Consider the following 23,079-nt stretch of genomic DNA (forward strand, 5'->3'; position numbering starts at 1 on the left):
AGCATAACAGTGCTCACTGTGGCACTCCAACATAAGCCAAGCCTTCCTGCCTGCCACAGGACTTCATGCTGCTGAAGGCAATCATGTTGCAAAAAAATTAACAGCAAGAACCAAAAGCCACTCATCTCAGTATCTGGGTTTCTGCTAGCGTTGCTGTCAGAAAAAGCTGTTAACATGCTTTAGGGCAGAAATCTAAATCACAGCAAGCCTGGTCTACGGAATGGAGTTAGGTCCCTGAGATACAAAGCAGGGGAAATCACTGTTTTGAAACTATTCTTTAAATTCCCTCCATTAGTCAGTGCCTAGAAATGAGCACTCCTGTATGGATGTGTGCACGTGACTGAGATGGTTGTTTCCAGATAGGTGAATCTTTTTCTGGACAAGAGCTGTCTCTGCAGAAGCTCTGTAAGGAGACTACCTTATGGTCTGATGTTATATTTCTGTCTCTTATATAGCTAAAATGTCACATGAGGGGAATATTTTTGTCCTTTAGATGAGGGCTGGGGGGAACATGAAGGAATGCTGACTCCCAGTCCATCCCCTAAACCAGAGAAATGGAGTTGGAGAAGCATCGGAAAGCCGTGGTAGGGCCAATATTAGCTAAGGACAAAGAAGGGAGAAGCTCTCGGGGAAGTGGGACAGTAACAAAGAAATGAGGGGGCAGTAACATAGAAATGAGTCTGCATGGCAGAGGAGGCATTATTCAGGCTGGGAACATGGAAGGTCAGAAGGTTTGCAATGTCAGATTGATAATGCCCCCACTAGCGTCCCTCGGTGGGCTGGAGTCCACTTCCACATCTCTCTATCCCTGATGCTAGTCTTTGTTTAATCCAATTAGGCTGTCCCATGACAAATCCCTTACCAGCCTGGCAGAGGTGCTTCCGAGGCCAGATGCTGACCCTCCCTTCTTCTGGAGGGCAGTGCCTTGATCTCTGTGCCCTCCCAGTGCAGGAAATGGAGCTGCTCCTGACATAAGCTACTGCTCAGCAGGAAAACATGGCCTCTAACATTAATTACGGTGTACCAGACTGTTCTTAACTAAAACATCCGCTGGCTGGAGCAGCCCTTTCAAATTAACAGAAATGGTTTCTGAAGTCAAAATTTGTTGCCCAGCCTGAATATCCAAGCAAAGGAGAAATTTGGGGCAAGAGTTTACCTTGCTCTTCTGTCTGATCTTCAGTTCAGCCGCGTAGGCGAAACTGGTCTCTCTTCCTGGACAAAGTAGGAGGGGGAACTGGCAAGGAAGGACATAATGCCAGTAGAGCTTATCTGGAATACCAACGGGAATATCCCAACCTCTGGCTGGAGTAGCTCAGCCACAACAGGTTGAATATTGGTCAACAGGGCAGTTTGTGTAAGGTAAGTATCCACCTTGTCTCAGAAGAAGCAGTAGAAGGCAGCAAGCAACATGTTAAAATGACAGGGATGGTGTGGATTGGGTAACTGACATACTCGCCTCTCGCAGATCCCAAATGTGATCATCTGCAGTTGGAGAAGAGTATGCAGACCTCAGAGGTCTGTTCCTGAAGTCTGACCCCTTCTCTTCTGCCCACTCCAGGTCACAGCTTCTACTGGATTCAATCGCTACAGTGACTTGGACCCTAAGTCAGTGTGTGCATGGTGCGTGCGGGCAGGCATGCAGCTCTGAGGTGCAGCCGCTCCGCCATCAGTCTCCCTTCTCCCTGGAAGAATAAAAATAAATCATGGCTCTTCTTTGCTCCCTTGTTTCACGGTCGGATCTCATCAGTGGCTCTCTGGGAGCAATGAGAGAGTCGACAGAAGAGATACTTCAATTTCCTGAAAGGTCAAGTAGCCAGGGACCCCCTTCCTTCTCTAATGGACTCCAAGCCATGCTGTAGGAGCAGCAGGCTTTAAACTCTCCATAACTTTGCAGCTCAAGGGATTAGAAATTACGTCTATTTACTTTGAAGTCATGAAAGGAAGTTCCTTGAAAAGAACTGCCGAGGTCCTGGGAACCTGAAAAGGAGTTAGAGGGGCATGGTAACTGTCCCTGCATAGCCGGGCATGGCTGTACGGGGCTGATGAGAAGAGACCAGAGAAAGCTTGCAAAGGAAGGGGGAAGATGGAGAGGAGAAAACTGGCATTTTAGATCACTGATACCTGGCCTGTTATTAAAACTGTTCTTGTCCTGGGCTGACAATTTCCATGACTGTTTTGTCCCAGAGCTCAAAGGAAACCTCATGCTGCTCTCCCTTGCTGATGGAAAACAGGAATGAATATTTAACTAGTAATGATGATGAATGAAGATTTCACATTTGAGAGGGATCCCTGAAACTATCCCATCCTCATGGAAGTGAACCTCCTCCTCATCCTGCTGTGTTGTTCTCTGAGTGGGTCACCCTCAGAAGGAGAAATGGCAAATCCTAAGAAACCTTACGTGCCTGGAAAGGCAGGGATTCTCCACTCTTGAGCAAGCATGTGAATGCAATGACACCTGGTTGCACGCCTGAATGTCGGATAGCTGACCAGCAAGGAGCTTCATCTCCTCTTCACTGCGCTATAACTTCTGGAGCCACCGTGATAGGCAGGGAGGGGGGTATGAGAAAAGGTTGGGCTGGCAGAGGGAAAATTAGGGAGTGGGAGCAGGGTTGTCTCTGCTTTCACTTTAGATATCTTAATTGAGGAAATACCAGACTGAATTCATGGACACATCCTCAAGAGGGAGGGCATCAGAGGGAGGAAAATATTTGAGAAAATGCAGTTTGACTTCCTGGAGGATAAAAAAGAAAGCAAGATCAATCGTTCAATCAATCGATATGTCTGTCTATCAGTCTATCTATCCATCTATCTATTTATCCTGAAATAACAACTTAGAACTTACTGTTCTGAAATACAAAACAATACAAAAGAAGTTATGGTATATTCACAAAGGAGTTTATATTTTAAAGTAGATGCATGCCACATCTAGTTCTGCTTTCAATTACATTTTTACAGAACTAGCAATTTTACTAGCTGTGTATTAGTAAATTAAAGCAGAGCTGGACTTGCTTCTCTACACCTAACATAAATATGCAGACAACCCATATGTGTATGTATACAAACACCACACATTATACACTGATATGATAAATTATATTTACGATGCACCTTTGACCACATCAGCTGTACTCTGCCTGCTAATCCATTTCTAATGGGACTGCTTCTTGCAAGTGAAAACTCTGATCATCTTCAGCTACCATTATTTTTTGAAAACCAACTTGTCAGAATAGATGCTTCTGTCCTTCTTTCTATCTAAAGAACTTTTCCATCCTGAGTTGTAAGATAGGCAAAAATCATTCCTGGATTAGCAATAGGCTTAAGGTCTGAAAACACTGAAACTTTTCAGTAATAGGAGCATGCCTATTTCAGTGTTTTAGTCCAAGAGAATCTTTAAACCTCATTTTATGTTGTTCTGCACATGCCACAAAATTAACAGAAGAATAATCATGTGAGGATACCTCAGAAAGTTTGCTGTTATTAGAAATCAACATATTGGAGTCATTGTTGATTCCCTCTTGCTTACGAAGCTAGATAGCTTAGATACCACAAATGTGATTTTCTAGATCTCTGGAAGAGCCATTTAAAACTTTTAAAAAGATAAAAAAATTACATTTATGAATAAAGCATGGTTTGAAAAGTTGTTTTCTCAAAACCTTCTCATGCTTCTATGTCTGTCTATATCTATCATCAAGGGACTGCAAAAGAACTAAATACTCATTTTTTCTATGCTCATTATTAGAAAATCACCTCAGCTAAGTGACTGCTTTTTTATCCTTCCCATATGTGGTCATTTCACTCTGTCTCTGGGTACTTGAGAAATGAAAACTTGTGGCCTTCATTAAAATGTAAGGAATGTCCTCCATAGATGTGGAGGAAACTGGTTTGGAAAATGTTCAAATGCAGTTGTTTGGAAGGCAGATTTCAGCACGGGTCAGAGGTGAGTTTTTGATTATGCACTAAGCCGTGGTTGGCCTCCATCTTATTTCTTGTGTCATGTCCTCGGAGCCCCCTTTAGGACAGCAGCTGCTTCTGGATTGCCCTCACTGATGGTCAGTGTTGGCTTGTTCACCAGGAAAAAATGCCTTAAAAAAATGGCTTAAGGTTCAAAAATGTTACTTCATGGTGAGCTGTAAGAGCACAGTATCCTAAAGGCTGCTATCTCATCTACTTTCAGCTGAGCATCTTGCACACAAATTAGAAGGTAGATTAATTTATCAGCAGTTGTGATTAACGATGCCAGTAATATGAGCCCTAAGTATTCATAAATCATGGCTCAAGTTCCCTCCTCCCCACCCCGGCTGGTACAGCTGCCTTAAAAATCACAGTGTATAATAACAAAGCATTAAAGCATTGGGATTCCTTTCACTTGGTTCTTGAGCTAGGCTGTGCTTGGTTTCACTGGTACAGCTATTGCATTGAGGGACATGGAGGGTTTCTGCTCTGTCCTCCACCACAGAGGCTAAATGCCCCTTTCTTCCCCTCCTGCATTCAGCTGGTATTCCTTAATCCTAGTGTTACAGGTGCTCTGGATTCCAGAAAAGCAGCAGATATTGCTGGTACTGTGAAAAATACGAATAAAAGAATAATTGGCAGCTTTGCAGCCCCCAAATTAAGAGAAAGCAAGAGAAGAAACTGAATACAGTAGGAAAAAACAGGAGGAAATAAGCAGAAAAATGTTGAGCTGAATAGCATTTTCCCCTTTAGTTTAAGCAGGACTTTCTTTTCAACATCTTCTAAGGACTTCTTCTGGGTATAATTCTCTCCAATAGCTCTATTAGTGATGTTGTGTTTTTACCGTAATCTGTTAGTCAAGCATGAACCAGGATCTCTGTGGGTTCCCATTTTCAGCCTTTTTGAAGACTAAATAGTTCCATTCTCTCCCCTCATCTGCTGCTACAGGAAAAGAAAAGAAAAAATGTAGGAATTTTGGATCCTTCTAAGCCTGGCTTGGAAATTTTGCCTTGGGTGGTGAAGCCGGACTGTGTCATTCTAGCTGACATTTGCATTTAGCATAGTTAGAGTTAAATGCCAATATCTGGCATTTGTACACTGCAATTAGCAGTATCATTTGTTCTCATCTGAGTGGTCTGAGTTTTGTTTTGTTTTGCTTTTTGTTTTTTCTGTGTGAATGACTCGGTAAGATGGATTTCTACTGCAGGTTTTATAGGAAAATGTCTATTTTTATCACATTTTTTGTTGTTGTTGTTGTTCTGATAGCTATAAGCCACAGTTTATAATGTTGTTCAGCCGCTCAGAGCTTGAGCTAGGGTAGGAATAAGGCAACATGCACCATGTTGCTCTGACCCCACTTTGAAGCCTCTGCTATTGAACTCCACACAAAAGCCAACTGCTGAAAAATCACCAGACTACAAGCAGAAAATGATTCCTGAGGATGTTTCAGCTCAGCAGGCTGGGGCAGTTGCAGAAGGCATTTTTGGAGTGGTTTTCCTACTCTTTGGATTTGGGGGCCTTGAGCATCAGACCTGTCTCGAGGGCATGGTTTGAGTCCTTCAGAGAATCGATACAAGCTAAGGTGCAGTGGCCACTTCTGGAGGTGCAGAACGCACCCTGGTTGCTTGCAGACAGGGCAGCCTCTGCAGACATCAGGAGCCTTTGCACACAGAAAATGACAGCTGCCAGGACCAACATGAAATAGCCACAGGAGGACTTTGAAAATACTTTAAGTGGGAGACATGGAAGGCTGTTAACACTCAGGGCTGGATCCTGACCCTCCCACTGGGCGGGCACACAGCCCAGCACGAGCTGTGTTGCCTGGCGTGGCTCCACACCGAGGAACAATGATTGCGTCCAAGGATGTTGGTCTGCCTGGGTGGCAGCGCAGGCAGCCCAGGCACTGCAGACAGTGCACAGCAGAGAGGTCACCGAGGTCTCCAGGCTGTTGGCCACGGGGCAGGCACCGGCTGATACATGGCGTTGAAGGGGATGCAAGGGTGTCTGGGGAGGCAGATGAGGGAAGGAGGGTCCTGCCTTCCCTGGCTGCTGCTTTGGGTGTGTTTGGGATGTGAGCTCTGACACAGGACGCTGAGCTTGCCTGTGGCTGCCAGTACATCCCAGTGGCCCTGGAAATAGGGACCACTTCATCCATGCATACCTCTGTCGCTCTGGAGAGGGGCAAGGGAGGCTTAGCCCATCCTTGGGGATCTTAACTCCCCAGAACCTTCCTGTACACCCCACAGCTCCCCTGAGTGTGCCTGATGGGGCAGACCCCAGGCTGATGTTAACAGCCCAGACTGCGATGCTCACCACTGGTGGCATCTCTGCTTCAGAAATCTCTTGAAGCAAGCAGCCCTGTCCCCTCACTCCCGTCTCCCCTCTGCTTGTGCAGCCCCCTGGGCACCCATGACCATGTCCCTGGCTTGGCCCCATGCTGGGATCCCCTGATGTACCTCCTGAAATAGGGTTTTTCTTCTGCCGCCCTCCTCCTCTCCCCTCTGCTCATGCCCACCCCAGCTTCTTGCACACATGCTCCGTTGCGTAAGAAACACAAACCTAAAATGCAATACATGAATTAAGTTAATTATCCAATTAATTGTAGCTACAACACATCTGCTATTGTTTCATGGGCTCTTCGTAAAATTTAAAACACATTTAAAGAAAAAAAAGGCAAAACAAAATACAAAAAAAGATCTCTCTGCCAGGGCAAATCCTCAGCAGGCTATGAACAAATAAGACATCTGTTTAAAGTAAATTGGGGCTGGGGAGGATGGACTGAAGACAATAACAAGAGCAAGAAAGAATAATGACAAGGCGAAATCCCAAAGAATTACACTCCCACTTTAAGCCAGGGGCAGCTCTCTTGTTGCTGTGCAAGGCACTTTAATAAAAGCTGTGAGCGAGTTAGCTGATCTCCTGAAAGTTAAATAATTATTGCAAAAAAAAAAATAAAAAAGAGAAAAAAAGTAGCCGTTGAGCCCTGTTTCTTCATGGTGTTTGTGATCAGAGGTGGTCGGGATGTAGGGGGGTGGAGTGAGAGGAATTAAATCTATGACTAAACATTTTTCACGGCAACAAAAGGACGGCGATTAAGAGATAAATTAATGCTCTGGCAACGCTTCCTGTTTTGAAGGATGCAGTGGCGGGTAATGAATGGCTGTGCTTGGAGTGGGCCTGAAGAGCCTCTCGCAAAGCTCGCCGCTCCGGCCAAACTGCAGTGAGCTGGCCCTCTGCACCTCCAGCTCCAGCAGGAAATGCACTTAAAAAATCTTTGGCAACCTCTGCGCCCCCATTTTCCCCAGGGTTGTCCTCAGCCGTTTGATCTTTCCCTCCCTCCCTCTCTCCCCCGCTCGTAACCTTTTCCCATTCCCCCACCCTCTGGGCCTGAAGTCTATTTTCAGTGCTCTGTTGCTGAAAGGCTTTGGGAGTTTTGTTTTCAGCAAAATGTTTCCTTGAGAGCTCCCACCCTGTCCTCGGCCCCGTAATGCTGCCTCGTAGGTTGTGTTTGACCCCAGCATGAGGTGCCGGGCTCCTTTGCTGCCTGGCCTGGGCTGAACTGGGTGATAAACACCCCAGGTGATTTCCAGGAGAAACTTGGAGAGGTGGCCATGTGGTTGTGCTTGCATGGGGGGGAGATAAATCCATCCCGCTCCTTGTCCCTGGGTGCTGGGGGATGCTGTGGGGAGCGAGGGCCTGTCTGTGTCTGGCTGGTCCTGCTGCCCCCCCGCCACCGCTCAGGAACACAAAACGATTTCCTTGGGATCGGTGCCCGTTTCCTCTCCGAGTGAGCCGTGAACGAGGGCTTCCTCGCGGCCACCGCGTCCCACCCATATCCTCCCCAGCCCGCCCTTCGGCCCTGCGCGCAGCACGGCTCCCTGGGGACAGGCCGAGGGGCTCCACTGGGGAGGCCCAGCTGGGCGGGGGGGCTGCAACCTTGTTTCTTGGACCCCAAGACCTATCCTGCTCTTGGGGAGGCCCTTAGCTATTAAGACAACTGCTTTAGCTTTATTCAGCCTGATGGAGCTGGAATGGATCTTCTTGGTCTTTGCACCAAAACTGGCCAAAGGTTGAGGCCTGGGGCAGTGTGACCCATGGGGTACCCCTGGGCCACAGCTGGCAAGTGCAGTGAAGGCGAGAAGCTTTCAAGAAAAGTATTAATCCTCCCCCCCACTCCCCTTTATTATTATTATTATTATTATTATTATTATTATTATTATTATTATTATTTACTGTGGCACCCCTTTCCTTTTCTGGAGAATGTTGCATGAGCTGTATTAAATTTTCAAAACCATCCCACACGAGCACCAGCCTCCCAGTGACATGTTTTGGGGTGGCTTGTCCTCACAGCCCCACAGGACAGGGTGCAAGGACACCCCAGTGCCCCCTGTGCCAGCACCCGGACTTGCTCAGCTCTGCTGGGGAGAAGCAAAGGAAGAAATGCTGTGCTCCCAGCCTTATTGCTGAGCTGGGATGTAAAGTGAAAAAGGTGGTGATTCCCCCTTCAGAGACCAGAAACATTTCAAGGGCGTTATGTTTTCAGCTCTAAGGGCAGATAAAGGGAGGTGGATATTTTAGGAAGCAAATGGTAATGATTAGAGTTTTGAGTAGTCATTTTGTCATAAAAGACTGAATTTGTATGCTTCAGAAAAATAGTCTTTTCCTCTCAGTTGATGATAGGTTTCCTTCAATTGCCATAATTGTTCATCTTTTTATGAATGCATAACAGACAATGACATGTGATTAAATCTCCACCCAGGGCTTCCTTTCTGAAGATCACAGAGATACACAGAAATCACTCCGCTCTCTGAAAGATTATTAATTCCTATCCCAGGCTACTGTATATGCACATAGTTCTTTGTGTACATCTATGCAGTGTTACATGACCTATAAGTAGTTATGTACATGGCAAATAAAAGTAACACTTTTTGATTCAGTCCCTCTGAAAGTCCCCATAAAAGAAATGAAGCAGGAACAGAGTAGTTAATTTAAGGAATATTGTCTTTAGAGGATATAAAGGACACCTTCTATGTCCCCTCAATACAATATTTCTCGCGTTAATGGATTAAAGTTTCTATGAACTGATATTGCAACTTTTTGTTGTTGTTTTTAAATTATTGTAAAGCTATTACAGCTAACAATGTCTCAGTGATTAATTATTTTGTTGCCTCACTGTGCACCCCTCAAAAGAAGCAAATAGGGAAAGAAGACAGCCATCTTCTCAGCAGAATGCTAAAATAAAAGAGAATTAAAAATTCCTTTCAAATTGATGAAGCCTTACTGCACTGGGCATGGAGCTTTGCATTATATACAGCAGCTCTTTTCTTCCCCTTTGATGGACACCCGGAGCTCTTCTCCCTGCTAATGGGAGATTCACAGGTGGACAAAGGAGGAACATGGAGGGGAAAATTAGCCCACTTAATTGCTCTCCCCAGCCTCAAAGTCACAGTATCACATACACAGTCCCCTATCTGCGAAGGTATCACAACTTTGTCCCTTTTGACAACTTTGTCAACACTTTCCTGGGAATTTTGTATTCGTTATATTTTGCCTATGAAATGTGCAATTTCTAAAGACAATTGTCTCCCTGTGTTCTCTCTGGGGAGAAACTTGGAGCTCTCCTGTGAGGAAGCAAATTTTAGCTGGTGTCAAACATTATAACTTGTTTGACTTTGTGGGGTGGTGGGAAGTTACCCCATCTGAGGGCTAGATCTCATGCCCACAGCTAGCTCAGGCTGAAAGCTTTCCAGTTGGGGATTAAAAAATAAAAGTGAATGTTATTTCAAGGCTCAAGTGTGGTTTTGCTTTTTTTTTTTTTTTAATTTGTTTCTCCTGTACACATCACAGTCTTTTAGCACCCATGTAAAAGAAAATCCACTGTTAGCTATTTTCTATTTTTTGTAATAGTATGGAAATAAATTCTATTACCCACTCAGAGTGGTGTAGCCCTGGAGAGAGGAACATGCTGTGAGGAAACAGATTATGGGTCACTTTTAACTATTTTTTCTTTTCAGTGGTCTCTGCCTCAGACCAAGCTTGGGTTTCTAAAGATGCCCCAAGCAGCGTCAGCTAGATATACTCCTCACCAGGCTAGAAACTGTTTACAGCCATAGTTTGTATGCTGCCACATCTCACCACAGGTATTTGTAGGTGGAGAAAGATCCTACAGAAGCCAGCTCACCAGTGTAATGTGAAATGCTGAATGTAATTTTAACTAGAGGCTTTCCTGCCCTTGTGTGCTGCGAAGAAGCCAGCAGGTATTGCTTTCCTGAGCTGCACAGTGCTGCAATGGGGCAGTGGTTCTTGTCTGGGGAGAGGGCGCAGCTGGGACACACTGCAGGCTGCTGGAGATACATATCATTTTTGTTAGGTTTTAATAAAATAGAAATAAGGCCAGCCTTTGTTTAGGTCCATTCTGAGCTACAAATACCCAGCTTTTTGTGGGTCTCCCAGTTCTGCAGCTGTCTTGAAGTGGTTTCCTTATTAGTCAGCCTTGGGGCAGAAATTATGTGAGAGGGTGTTAGAGCAAAGGGGCATCCACCACTTGTTCCACTTCAGTTCACTTGTGTCTCACAGGTCCCTGCCAGCCTGTGCTTTTGTTGCATCTGCAGGGGTGCATTTGTGGTCCTCCAAGGAGATGCTGCTGAACTAGGAGCTGTTTGTGAAAAGCTTGGGCACAGTCAAATGACAGCAGGCTCCACTCCATTGCAGTGCAGCTTTAGGGTGGCCAGAAAGCAGCTCAGGCCTACCAGAGCCAGTGGTGGGTCCTTAATTCCGCCCCTCCCCAAACATAACAATGCTGTGTTGTCAATATGTGATCATTCAACATCAACAGACTCCTTTCTCTCTGCCTTTCATCTTCTCCAGTATTGTAGAGCAAATGCCATAATGTACAATTCCAGTTTGAGATTAAATGCCACCCTCATTGCAGATGAGACAAAACATTTTTTTTTCCATTGCAAATATTCGGAGAAAAGTACACTTGCTTATTTTTAGAGCCTGCAAATGAAAATCCTTGTTTCTGCTTTTTATTCATTATGAATTGTCCAACAAAAGAATAAAAGTTAGTGTGTGTCCTCCATCCTATTCATATATTCAGGTCTTCAGACCTTCAAAGGAGATTAAATCAGACCAGAAACCTTCAAGCTTGCCCTGTGCAGATTCAGAGGGTTGCTAATAAGCTCTGCTGAATGTCAAGGGCATGTTAGCCTGGCATGAGTGACATCTTATCTGAGACAGACCACCTGTGACGAGCTCAGAGTGTGGATAGGAAAAGATCATTTCCTAAGGGTGTCTGCTTATCCCGGCTCTTTGGAAGAGCTAAATACAGCCCATCACATTCTTCTAAAATACAGAAGCTTTTCATACAATGGCCCAGTGACTAGGTCTCTTGTTTAGGTGAAAGACCTGGATTCAATGCACTTTTTACTATTGAAAGGTTCAAAGATACCAGTGCAGTCTGGCAGAAGTCAGTGGGTTTTTATTTAATTGGGAAAACTTCTCAGCATGAGTTTCTGAGTGAATGTAGTCATGACCTACTTGAGATCAGTGTTTTGTGATGAATTTGATGCTATTTGAGAAAACTACTTGTCCTGAGAGCCTTTCCTCCACCCCTACTCTAGATGGGACTCCCACACAAGTTGATTGTCATCTACCTGGTACCTGGCTTGCAGCTGGGCTTGGACAAGGAAACAGGCCCAGAGGCTGTTCAGATAGTCTGGCTTTCCTACATGTGAACAGAGAACTGTGCTGTGAGGACTGTGCTCAACAAAATATATCAAACCAACAAGGGCCTCAGGGGCTGGGTGTCAGATTAAGAAGATGGCTTTCGAGTCTAGTTTTGGAGGTCTGCATGTTAAGCCTGCCCAATGTTTGTCTTGGGTACCAACATCTTTCTCATGATCTATCCTTGGATCCTGGATATGTCTGGGCACTTGGCCCTTAGAGCTCCTCAGTAACAACAATATGGTATTTTTGGCCTGTGACTGGACAGCCAATCCATATGGGAACATTTCTGCTTCCTTGAATGGATGCCAAAGTTTGGTACATTTAGAAATTATGACTAAACCAAGACAATCTCTCTGGGGCATGGCATGCATCATATAGCCCAAGGCAAAAACAGGAGCAAACTGGTAAGGCAGGACAGAGCTATGTTGAAGGATTGACAGAAAATGTGAGGTAATTGCCCAGAAAACTAAGGGATGGGAGTGAGAAGGGGAATTAGAAATGGCTTAAAAGAAAAAAAGCTTGTTCCTAAACGTTTACCGTCTTCTAGAACTGTGTCACAAAGAAATTTAGCTCTGAAAACATGGGTGTGAGGGGTTGGTTTTCTTTGTTTGTGTTTTTCTTTTTTTTTTTTCTTTCTTTTTTTTTTTTTTTTCAAAGAGGAAACTAATTCACTCCTTGGCATGTCCTTGAGTCATTACTCAAGAGCAATCCTAATGAAATAATTGGGGTCATATTAGTGAAAAATCATTTTGATAAGATTCAGGCTCTTTGCCTTTCATTAGACTGAGCAAACACACTGGCCTTCATGACCACCAGAAGGGCTGGGGATCCTGTCCTTTTGAGGTTTCCAGGTTAGCTCTGTGGAGACATCTGGACCTTTCCAGGATATTTAATCATATCAGGCATGGACCTCCACCAAATCCTTAATATGGAACCATGTGTGTTTGGCTTTAAAGTCAATCAACTGAAGTGCTGGTGTCAGTCTGTGTCTAGAAGCACGTACAGTTGTGAATGCCAACTTTTGACAGCTAGTGATGGAGACAGTTGGAGGAATCATGAGATCCCTGTGTTGTAGCTCCATGGAAGTCCATATGCAAGGCGGGAGAATTCTGGAGGGACAGACTGGGACAATTGTAAATATTTTGCTTTTAAAAAATGGAGATTGTATTTTCCAAGTGGAGACAGCTGGTGGGTACATGAGAGTTGTGTAGTGACAGCAGCATTTTCTTGGAGCATTCTCAGTTGAATTACACAAGTCCCTCTGTTCACTCCAGGAGCATCACTACAGCAACTGTGTCCCAGAGCTTGCTGGGACCCACAGAGAAAGGTTCTTTGAAATCCTTGCAGTTTCATCTCATGCTAACTATAATGAGCCACTGGGTGCTGCTGGGTAATCTGCACATCAGTATGCAAAATCCCCAAAGGTTTCTGAATAGAGCACTCACCAGTGGCATGTCAGAATTGCTTTGTTAGCCAGATACGACTTCATCGCACGAATTGCAGTTTTCAAATATTTCCCTGTTTAATTAACTAGATGCTCACTTAATTAAATAGATGTAAAAGTAGCTGTGATCAGTTACCTGCCTCTCTGTCTGTTTTGCTGTCAGAACTATTGTACAAGATAAATCTTCATCACAAATGCCACTCAGCTCAAATATTTATGCAGAGATCAGGAGAGGGAGCGTCCAAATGATTTCCTGTGGGGCTCCTCTCTTGCCTTCCCTTGTTGTTCCTGTCCTCATAGAACTAGATTACATTCCTCTCATTTAAAAAAAGTAAATTATGATTTTGACGGGTTTTTAATGTTTCCGATAACATTTTTTTGTTGTTGTTTGAGGAATGGGAAGGGAGGGGGAAAGCCGGAATAGAAGCATGGAGGGAAGGGCTGGAGCTCTGCATGATTTATAACAAGGAAGCTGTTTTCCCGAGGAAGGACAAGGGACAGGAGCTGAAGGACAGCCAAGGAGAGCTTTGGAGGACAGCTGTGCTAATGTGAGCCTGCAGTTCATTCAGTGCCCTTCAAAGCAACTTCTTTGCACTCCTCATCTGCAAACTAGTGAAGTCAGTGTGGATGCACGTAGGTTTAGTTGCAAAAGTTTAGTCTGCATATGCTTACTCATATGAGCTGAGAATCTGGACCCTGAAGCGTAAATACTGTAAATTACATTTGTAAGTGGGAACATGGCAGCTAAATGACGTGCATAAGCAGCCCTCAAGTCAGTGGTAAAGTGACGTAAGACCACGAACCTCCTCTCTGTCAGTGTCAAATACTTTTTTCTAGGCTGTGTTATCTCTCTTAATGCAAGCAGGCTGGATTAATTAGTGCTATGTTTTCTCTGTTGTGGCTTTAGTGAGCTTATAAGAAGGATGAATTTGTCCCTGAGGCCCAGTTCACAAATGTAATGTCCTCACCTGTTTCATTGTGTCATGAATTTAGAGCTCAAGGTTTCTCAGTAGGGCAAGCAAAACTGAATTCTGCCGCTTCAAAAAGGAGTGCAACCTGGCCTGAAAATGTATGCATTTAGTTTGTGACAGCAGCAAAGGGTATTTCCAAGGAGGAGGGAGGGAGGAGAGCTATGAGATTACAGTGAAGATTTTTGACTCTTTGGGGAAAAGGAAAAAGATTGGGGAATGGAGAGTCTGGAGGGAACCACAGGATGCTCAGGACAGCTGTAGTGGAAAGAGAGCTGAGAGCTGAAAGATCTGGGGGGGTTGTCAGAGGAGACATTCAGCATTCCTCTTAAAAGAGGGCTTTTCCCCCTTCTCTAGTATGCCTCGGTGCATATTCCAGCCTCCCCCTCAGTCCCTACCTCTGGCTGTTTGTAAGGAGGCCACAGGTGTGTCGTGCTGCAGGCAGCAGAAGTAATGGAGCTGGGAATTTCCTGGGGCATTAGTGGGGGCTTGCATTGGATTCTCTGGTGTCTGATAAGATACACTGATGATCTGAAGGTTTTGCCCTCTGAGGACATTCATAATATCTCTTTCCCAGGAGGATCCCCACTGGCTAATTAGAGCCATGTTCACATTGCAGCCTTCCGCTCTACAGGGACACTGATCGTGTCTTCTCTAACCAGGTGCCAATTTTCATAGAATGTGTTAGACTTTAGGATGTTGTAGACATCTTATCTGCCACATTTCTTTGAAACTGGTCAATGGGTTCAAAAATTACTGGTGAGGGAGGGGGGACACCTGGGGTGCACAGACAGGTGAACAGACACACACACACATGAAGTTAAACTGCAAGTATCACCTCATGGAAAACCAAAAAAAAAAATACATACGTGCATAGGCTGCATGGCCAATCCTGGTGTTCTCTGCTGTGTGACAATTGAAATCATAATATAACAAAACATCAGCAGTATCAGTCTACATCCTTTTGCCATGCTGAGAAGTGTGATCCCTTCCTTGCAGCAAAAACAAATAGCACTGTGCCCTGCCCATCTGACTTAATGTTCTTATTATTTGCTCAGTTCAAGATCTTGTGTGTGCCACCCTCTGTGCAAAAATACTGACAGTGGTATAGAGTGACATGTCCTGAACAAAGGATGGTCTTTGAGGTACAACCAATCCTGCTTTCTGCTTGTGAGGCAAGGACAAGCAACATTACACCCACATGCTTTCCCCAGTCCATCTTGGCATGCGATGGGGCTATAGTCCTAGCGCACATTACTCCACTGGGTCTCCTTGTGTATATGTGGTACCCCACAAGCTGTGATGAGTGGGATCATGTTCCAGCACTCTCCTCATCATCAGGACTCGTGTGGCTGTGGGAGAAAATATGCAATTACTCAGTAGGGGATGTAATAGCAGGCATGCTCCTGCAAGCTTGAGATGTTTATGGAGATTTCTCAGTATCCCTGCTCCTTTCTGTGTAGTGGTGACACCAGAGTAGGGCTGGGCAGGTAATTGGGCTTTCTGTTTGTCTTCCCACATGTGCTTTCTCCAACGAGGATGCCCCATCTGATAGAGAATAGCTGGAGGTGTCTTTCCCACGTGGAGCAGTCCCACTCTGCACATCATAGTCAAATGCTCCCCAGAAATGGAACAAACAAGAACTTCCAGCTCAGAAGTGATGACATGTATCCAGAGATGAATATTTATGCCCCAGTCCTGAACAGGTATTCAGAGCAAGCAAGCAGAGTCAGCAGGGTCTGAGAGCTCCTTTCTCCTTGAGCCTGTTATGGCCAGGCAATGTGGGCACTCTTCTAGTCGGAAAAAGATGTTCTGTTGGAGTCTTTCAGATGGTGGAAGGAACCACACCAATGTTACTTTTATTGGATTGAGTACTCAAAGCTCACTGGGTGAAAAGGGATAAAACCTCCTTTTTTTTTTTTTTTTTTCCTTCCCCTTGGGTTTTCTCTGCTTCTCTGCCCTGTCTTCCTCTTCTTCAGTTACGGTCAATTCTCTGGTGAACAACCACAGCAACTACAAAGTTTCTGCCTTAAAGCACTGACTCTTCAGCTGGGGTAGTCTAGTACCATAATTGGTCAGAGCTGTGCTTATATTGCAGTGGGTTATTTGGCTGTTCCTAATCTTGTCCTAAGAGCCAGATGCTTCCACATGACTTGAAGGATGTGTCAGTCAATGGGATTTCAGCCTGGGTTTCCAATGAAACATGTACCTCAGCGGGTGCAACTCTGACATTCCCAAGCAGCATTTTTTAGGGATTCCTTTCACAGAGATTTCTGGGCAGCAGCCTGGTGTTATAATTGTGACACAATCCTTATACGTTTTTATCCCAGCTAGTGTCACTGGGAGTATTTTAATGAATCATAAAAATGTTTAATCCTTGTTAGAATCCTGCTAAGCTTTTTGCCTTAATAATTATCTTGTGGGTTAGCTCAGTCATTACAAAACTATAAGGCAAGAAAAACATCCCTGAGTCTATGCTGGAGTCAAATAACTCAGCAGAGCATTTGAATGCAATGGGAAGTGGAAGTTTAGGATCACCCGGTTCAGATGAGTAGCCAATGAACCTTCCCCAGCAGACAGCTGGCTGTGCATTTTGTGATGCTGCTCAGCTCATGCTTTTGGCGGAGGTTATGAATCAGAAGCATTTTTGACAGCACAGCTTCTGCGTGCATGGCCCGGAGAGCCAAAGTGAGCGATGCAGCAGCACAAAAATGAATTTGTTTTCCAAAACCCTCCAGCTTCACTTAAAGCTTCTGAGTCATTCCTGAAAACTCACTGGAGAAAAATGAGACACACATAAGACTCAGCTGCAGGATGACTGGGAATGTTGATCTCAAAAATGTATCCTGTGTTTATCAGACAGGAACCTGAGGACTTGGCTCCTTGAGTGCAATGTTTATACCTTATTCAGAGTGAGAATAATGTGCTGCTGTAACTGGTTATGGTCAGAGATGTGCAAACGTCTCTTATGAGAAGTCTTTGGATTCAAAGGACCAACTGGCCTGCAAGATGGGCTGCTGAATGATTTAGAGGGGGGGGTAAGTACACTGGGAGATGAACCATCTGACCCTTAGGGTCTGATCCTTCCTCACTGCAGGCAAGGGGGAGCTGAGGTGTCTCAGGAGTTATGCTGATATTTGCAGCCCCAGACCCATTTTTGTTATCTGGTGAGTATCTAAAGCCCTGATGCATCACAGGCTTATGAATACTGCAGGCTGGCAGCACTAAATCTGGACAAGCTGATGTTCTGGCTTTATTTATTGAAAGATTTCCTTTCTTCCCATTTCATGGGTATCAGTGGTCCCTGGTACAAGTGAGATTCTGCAATATTTCCATTATATTAAACATACAGGAAAAAAGCACTCATGAGCATGTAGATCTCAGCCATTTTTTTTTCAAGCCCTAGGATGGGATTCTGGTGAACAGTATGTGTCTTTGCTCTGTCAATATTTCATCTTGAGCAAGGCTGTTCTCACTGATTCTTGCAATTCATCTGCCTGTTAATAGTTGTATTTCAAAAATAAAAAATAAATAAAAATAAATGAAATCAGCGTATTGCAGTCTATGAGGTTAGGCTAATCAATTTGCAAAAAGAAAATAGCATCCACTCTAAAAGCTGTTTTATTCAGGCTCGGACCTCATTCTGTTGATTTTGCCCTTTGAAAACTGCTTCTTCAGTTAGGGGGTTTCTGCATTGAAAAGACCTGCATGGTTGGACGCTTAAATTGTTAAGATACATCAAAGACATGGTTTTAAATTTAAGTGCATATGGTGTCAACACTCACATCAGCAAAAGACAGAGTTTATGCTCTGTCCAATGACCCTTCAGATTTTTATTTTTTTTTCACTTCTGTTTTCTGTGGGGTGCGCTGTCTGTCTCAATATCAAAGAGCATGTAAAATGCAGATTTATCAGCTATAGCTCAGGCTGTTGCTGAAAGGTGGACAACTTAAACACTTACCTCTAAGCATAGCAAGGGAAGCCCAGTAGTCAATGGATTTCCCAAAACATCCTGTGTGAGTCTAGACTTCCAATGGAAGGGACTTCCAGAGGGGCAGACCCTCCAGAGAGGATGTCCAACTTCTGGACAGGTAATGCCAAATTCTCTACTAATGAGCTGTGCTCATTTATACCAACTGCAAACGTGGCATTACAGTGCAAATTTCCTGTTTTGATGAAATTATTGCTTGGGAGCCTTGTTGCATTTACAGTGTCTGTATCCCTTCATCTAGAGCCTGGCCTTGACTAGGCCTTGGGGACTTTGGATTTCCCTCCAGCCTCCAGAGCAACTCCATTGAATTTGAGTAAAAAAACTTCACTTTTTTGCAATATAAAACCAGCTAGAGAGTAAGCTCATATTCCCAAAGAGTAATGAGAATACAAGGCCTGACTCATGGCTGCATTTTTCTGGCAATTCATGGCTGAAGAGCAGTGGCCTGAATCCCCTCTTGATGTGCATCCATGTGTATTCACAGAAGTAAAATTTTTATTCTCCAGACTTTTTTTTTTTTATTATTTTATTTTAAGCCCCAGGGCTCCCCCATAAAAACACATGGGGATGAACCACGAGCAAAACCACCCCTGGCACTACTGGAAGGGGAAGAAGCGAGAGGGCATGGGTGCAGTCCCAACAAGCGAGGCCTTCGCATGTAGCCGCATACTGAGAGGCAGCGGCGGGGTGCCTGACACCCGCACGCATGCTGTGACGTGGAAGACGGCAAGAAGGAGCCTCCTGTTATCTATTGTGCATGGAGCCTTCCCTGTAGGTCTGCACTGGCAGGCACATATGGAGGGACCCCTTTTCATCTGCTCCTCGCTGGCTGCCGAGGGCTGCTCCCGAAGAGCCGGGGGGCCCAGGCTGTACAGTTGTGGTGGCGGATCCCTGGGTGGGGAGGGAGCTGCGGGGCTGCACGGGGGAGGCTTAGCTGGGGCCGGGGCGGGAGCTTTTCAATGGCAGCACAGAGGAGCTGGGGATCGGTTAATTAAAGTGCTCACAGATGGTTTATGTTATAGGACATATGTGTATGCCTGGCCGCATGACTCGCATCCGAGCCAATTAGCAGCCCGGGAGGGGGACGCCGGCCTCGTGCGGGAGCTGTGAGGTGAGGAGGGTCCCGGTGCTGCTTCCCACAGGGTTGCATACCATGCCCGCACCTCTGCTGGAGAGCTGTCCCAGCTTAGCCTGGCCCTGTGGGGACAGGGAGCAAAGTATCTGGTGCCCTGCGGGAGTGCTCTGCCCATGCCATGGGATGAGCAGCGATGTGGGGCCACCAGTCTCACATGTGCTCTGCTCTGGTTTTGCACTGGGCAGTCGGGGAGAAGCACTGACTTCCAGTGATACAAGCAGAGTCCAGCAATGAGCCTCTTAAAAGAATTAAATAGAAAAACAATAACAAAAAACAAACCCCAAAAAAACAAAACAGCAAAACTCTACAAAGAGATATTTTAAGAAAGTTAGAACAATACAGCATACAATTTATCCTGTCATTGAGCTCTGTGCAAATCACACAAATATGTCTGAAATATTAGTAATTCAGTGAAATTATGTCATTGGCTCTAAGATTAATCAAGAAACAGGAGTATGATGATGACAACTGCTTAAAAACCAGATGACTAAAGACAGAAGAAAGAAAACCTGACTGATTTTTGGTTATAACATTTGCTGGTGTGTGCTCATCATGCTATCAGACAAGCAGCCCACCTTGGGTCCTCAAGCACTGCTGTATCTCCAGGGCAGCTTGCAATTTGCTTGGGCTAATTACCCCTTCTGTTTCAAAGAGTTTGTCTGAATTGCTGGACATTCAGAAATTTGCTCTGGGTGCACAATGCAGTTTGAATGTTTTGCAAAGCCAAATGCTTTAAGTGCTCTGAGGATTTTGCCCACAGTCATGCTGAACATCTGTCCTGGAGTAGGGAAGCAAACTCTCCTCCCAAATTCAGGGTGCTGGCGTAAATGCTGGATCATTTCTCAGCCACTGCTTGTCCAGTAAATGGTGGTTAGAACTAGAAGGTATCTTCCTTCCTTTGGGTTGTAAAATTAATTTTTCTGCTGAAATTTGTTTATGCACCTTTTGTTTATCCTTGGGAGTGAAACCACTTCAGTGCCAGAAATATCTAATTCTAAGACACTGTCTGGAGTGACAAAGATGAACCAATAAATATTAGTGATGGGGAAAAAAAGCCTTTAAAACAAAACCAAAACCCCAAACTGGAAAATAGCAGTTGTAAACCAAGATTAAAATAGGACAATCAAAGAGAATTTTCTTTTAAAAATAAAGTTTGTGGAGAGATTGATATGTTTTTGGGAAAATGTAAGTGTTTTGAGAAGAGGCTAAATGTTATTAACAAAAACTCATATAACATGAAGGAAGTGATAGAGGTGTGCATTAATTATTTAACTCTGAAGGACACAGTGCAAACTAATCAATGTCCCTTTGTCTTTGTTTTATGGAGTGAGAACTAAGAGATGGCAAATTTCGGATAACTGACCTCAAAGGAGGTAGCTGCAGTGTTGAAAGACCTGGGTTAAGTCCAGGCCAATACTGGTCACCTTGAAGCATCCCAGAGTGAGTTATATGTGCCTACAAAGACTGATGCTGATGACCCCTAAATCCCATTGGGAAATGGGACCTTACCTCCTAAGGCACTGTGGAACTTGGACAAACAACACTGGGTGCCAGTGTTTCATCCAGGAGTGGGAGGGGAAGGGCCAATGGAGGAAGCTGTGGTTAGCAAGCTGGCTCTGACCTGGAAAAAACATCCCAGCTCCTGTTATCATCTCCTATTTTTTAATCCCCACTTGATTCTAAAAATTTCCAAAGTGAGATAAGTAAAGGGTATTGATCTGAGGAGCCAATGAAACAACAGCAGCAAGAAGTGACCCTAAAAAACTCCCCACAAAGTCAGCTCACGAGGAAATCATGTGGGCCTGCGAGTTCATTTCGGCTGGAATTCCCAGTCGTGCAGACTTTGCATTGTCACAGGATGCTTCTGTTCAGAAGGTACTTCTGTAATTCAGCTATTTTTCTCACCATTTTAGGTTAGGAGTGGGACAGAGAGAGGAGAAGTACATGTGTTATTCTGCTCTGCTAAGCCAAAACTAAGCACAGATGTATTGTGGCCAAGACTGTTTAGCTGAATTGACTGTTTGCCATAGTGGCTTTCAGAAAACACATAAAAACCTTGGCCTCCATCACATGAAACAATTTGCTAGAGGGGAGCCCTCTGTCTTGCCAGAATCAATGTTGGTTCATATGAGCAGAATGGTATGATGCTGTGTCTCCTTGCAGGGCTAGATGTTGAGACGATGTGTATAGCAAGATGCAAGCTTATTTAGTTGGTTAGGCATTTGCATTGCTTTTAAAACGTATGTAGCCTCCTTGCCTTATTAAAATATTTGTGTGCTGGTGTTTTTTTTGCATGCTGAAACACAGAGCGGTCAAGTGTTTACCACAATACCTGTCTACCCATGGTGGTCTTGGGAGAAACAAGGGCTTTTGAGAATCTGGCCATTTTGCTGTCATTTAGACAGCTGAAGAGCTTTCTCACAGCACTGACTGAGCCAGCTACAGACAGGAGATGAGATTTGGGGATGATACTGAAAGGCCCAGCTCTTGAGGGAAAGGGCAGAGTGACAATCCCAGCTCCAGTTTGCAAAAAAGAAAGCTTGTATATACAGATCCACAGACTGTTCAAAATGATTTTTGGAAGTCACACCTGGAAAAAAAAAATCTTTAATAATAAAATGTGATTCTGGGGGCAACTACCTCCATATTTTAGAGTGGCTGGGCTCAGCATCAGCACTGTAGAGCTAGAGATTGGACCAAATGCCTTCCCTCCCAGTCAGTGCTTGCACACAGGCCCCAGCTCAACTGAGCCAGGTGTTTTGTAGGGCATGGGATGGCAGAGCAGATTTGCTGTCTGCTCTGGTCCTCCAGCTTAAGTTTCAGTGTGCTCATGACGACTGCCCAAAGATTGCCCTGATCTGCCACTGCCCTCTCATGGGGTTGGACCCATGTGTGAATCAGGAGTGGGCATCTGGGATGAGGAGGCAGAGGCCTCTGGGTATGATGCTGTGATGCAACCTTCATCCCTTTACGTGCCATAGACTATGAAGTGTGGTGTGCCGTGAGCAGGCCTGCTGGATGATGACGTGCCTTTGGCTTAATGTTGGTGTTGCAGAATAACACAGCACTTTCTGTTATTTTTTATTGACATCAAGTCTTCATCATCACAAGTAATGATGGCAGTCTTGCGTACTCTATGCTCTTCCACCTGTAAATGTAGAAAACATACTAGGTTATTACAGCAGGAACTTAGGGGATTTTGTGTGGGTTCCTCCCTAAAAAAGTCACTTTTTAAATCAAGAAGCCCAAAGAAAACCAAACCTCTACAAGATGATGAACAGCTTAGTTCCTGCTAGGGAGGAATTTGGGGGAGCTCTCTGTGTTTTACCTCACCAAAGTAGTTTCATACTGTGATTACTGGGTACCAGAAACCTTGTTCTCTCAACAGCCCCTGAAGGAAACATGCCTGAAGCATCTCATCACCCTGCTGTGGGGATGTCTAGGTGATTTTTGGAGTTGCCAGACCAGCAGGAAGAAGTTAGTTTTGCACATGCAAACTTTAGCTTCCAGACAAAAATAAAGAAATGAAGGGACTTTTGCTGTTTTTTTGTTTGTTTTCCCGTCACCCTTGTCTTAATGCAGCCTGACTACTTTGTCAAGATGAAAATGATGTGTTGGGTCTGCTACTGACCATGGTATTGGCTGAAGCTCAGGGCATCTGCAGGACGTTTGCAGGAAGAAAAGTACCAGTCATGAGGTGGCTGAGCAGATCTTGGACACTTAGTGCCTGGGCCAGGAATGGGCTCCACAAGGAGGCATTTTCACATGCACCAATTAACCAAAAGCACACCAGCTAAAAAAATCCCTCTTATGATGGGCTAAAATCCTTTCCATACTGAACTGAAAAGCAAAATGCATGGAA

This window comes from Anser cygnoides, chromosome 3 (genome assembly GCF_040182565.1).
Source record: "Anser cygnoides isolate HZ-2024a breed goose chromosome 3, Taihu_goose_T2T_genome, whole genome shotgun sequence".
Classification (NCBI taxonomy): Eukaryota; Metazoa; Chordata; class Aves; order Anseriformes; family Anatidae; genus Anser; species Anser cygnoides.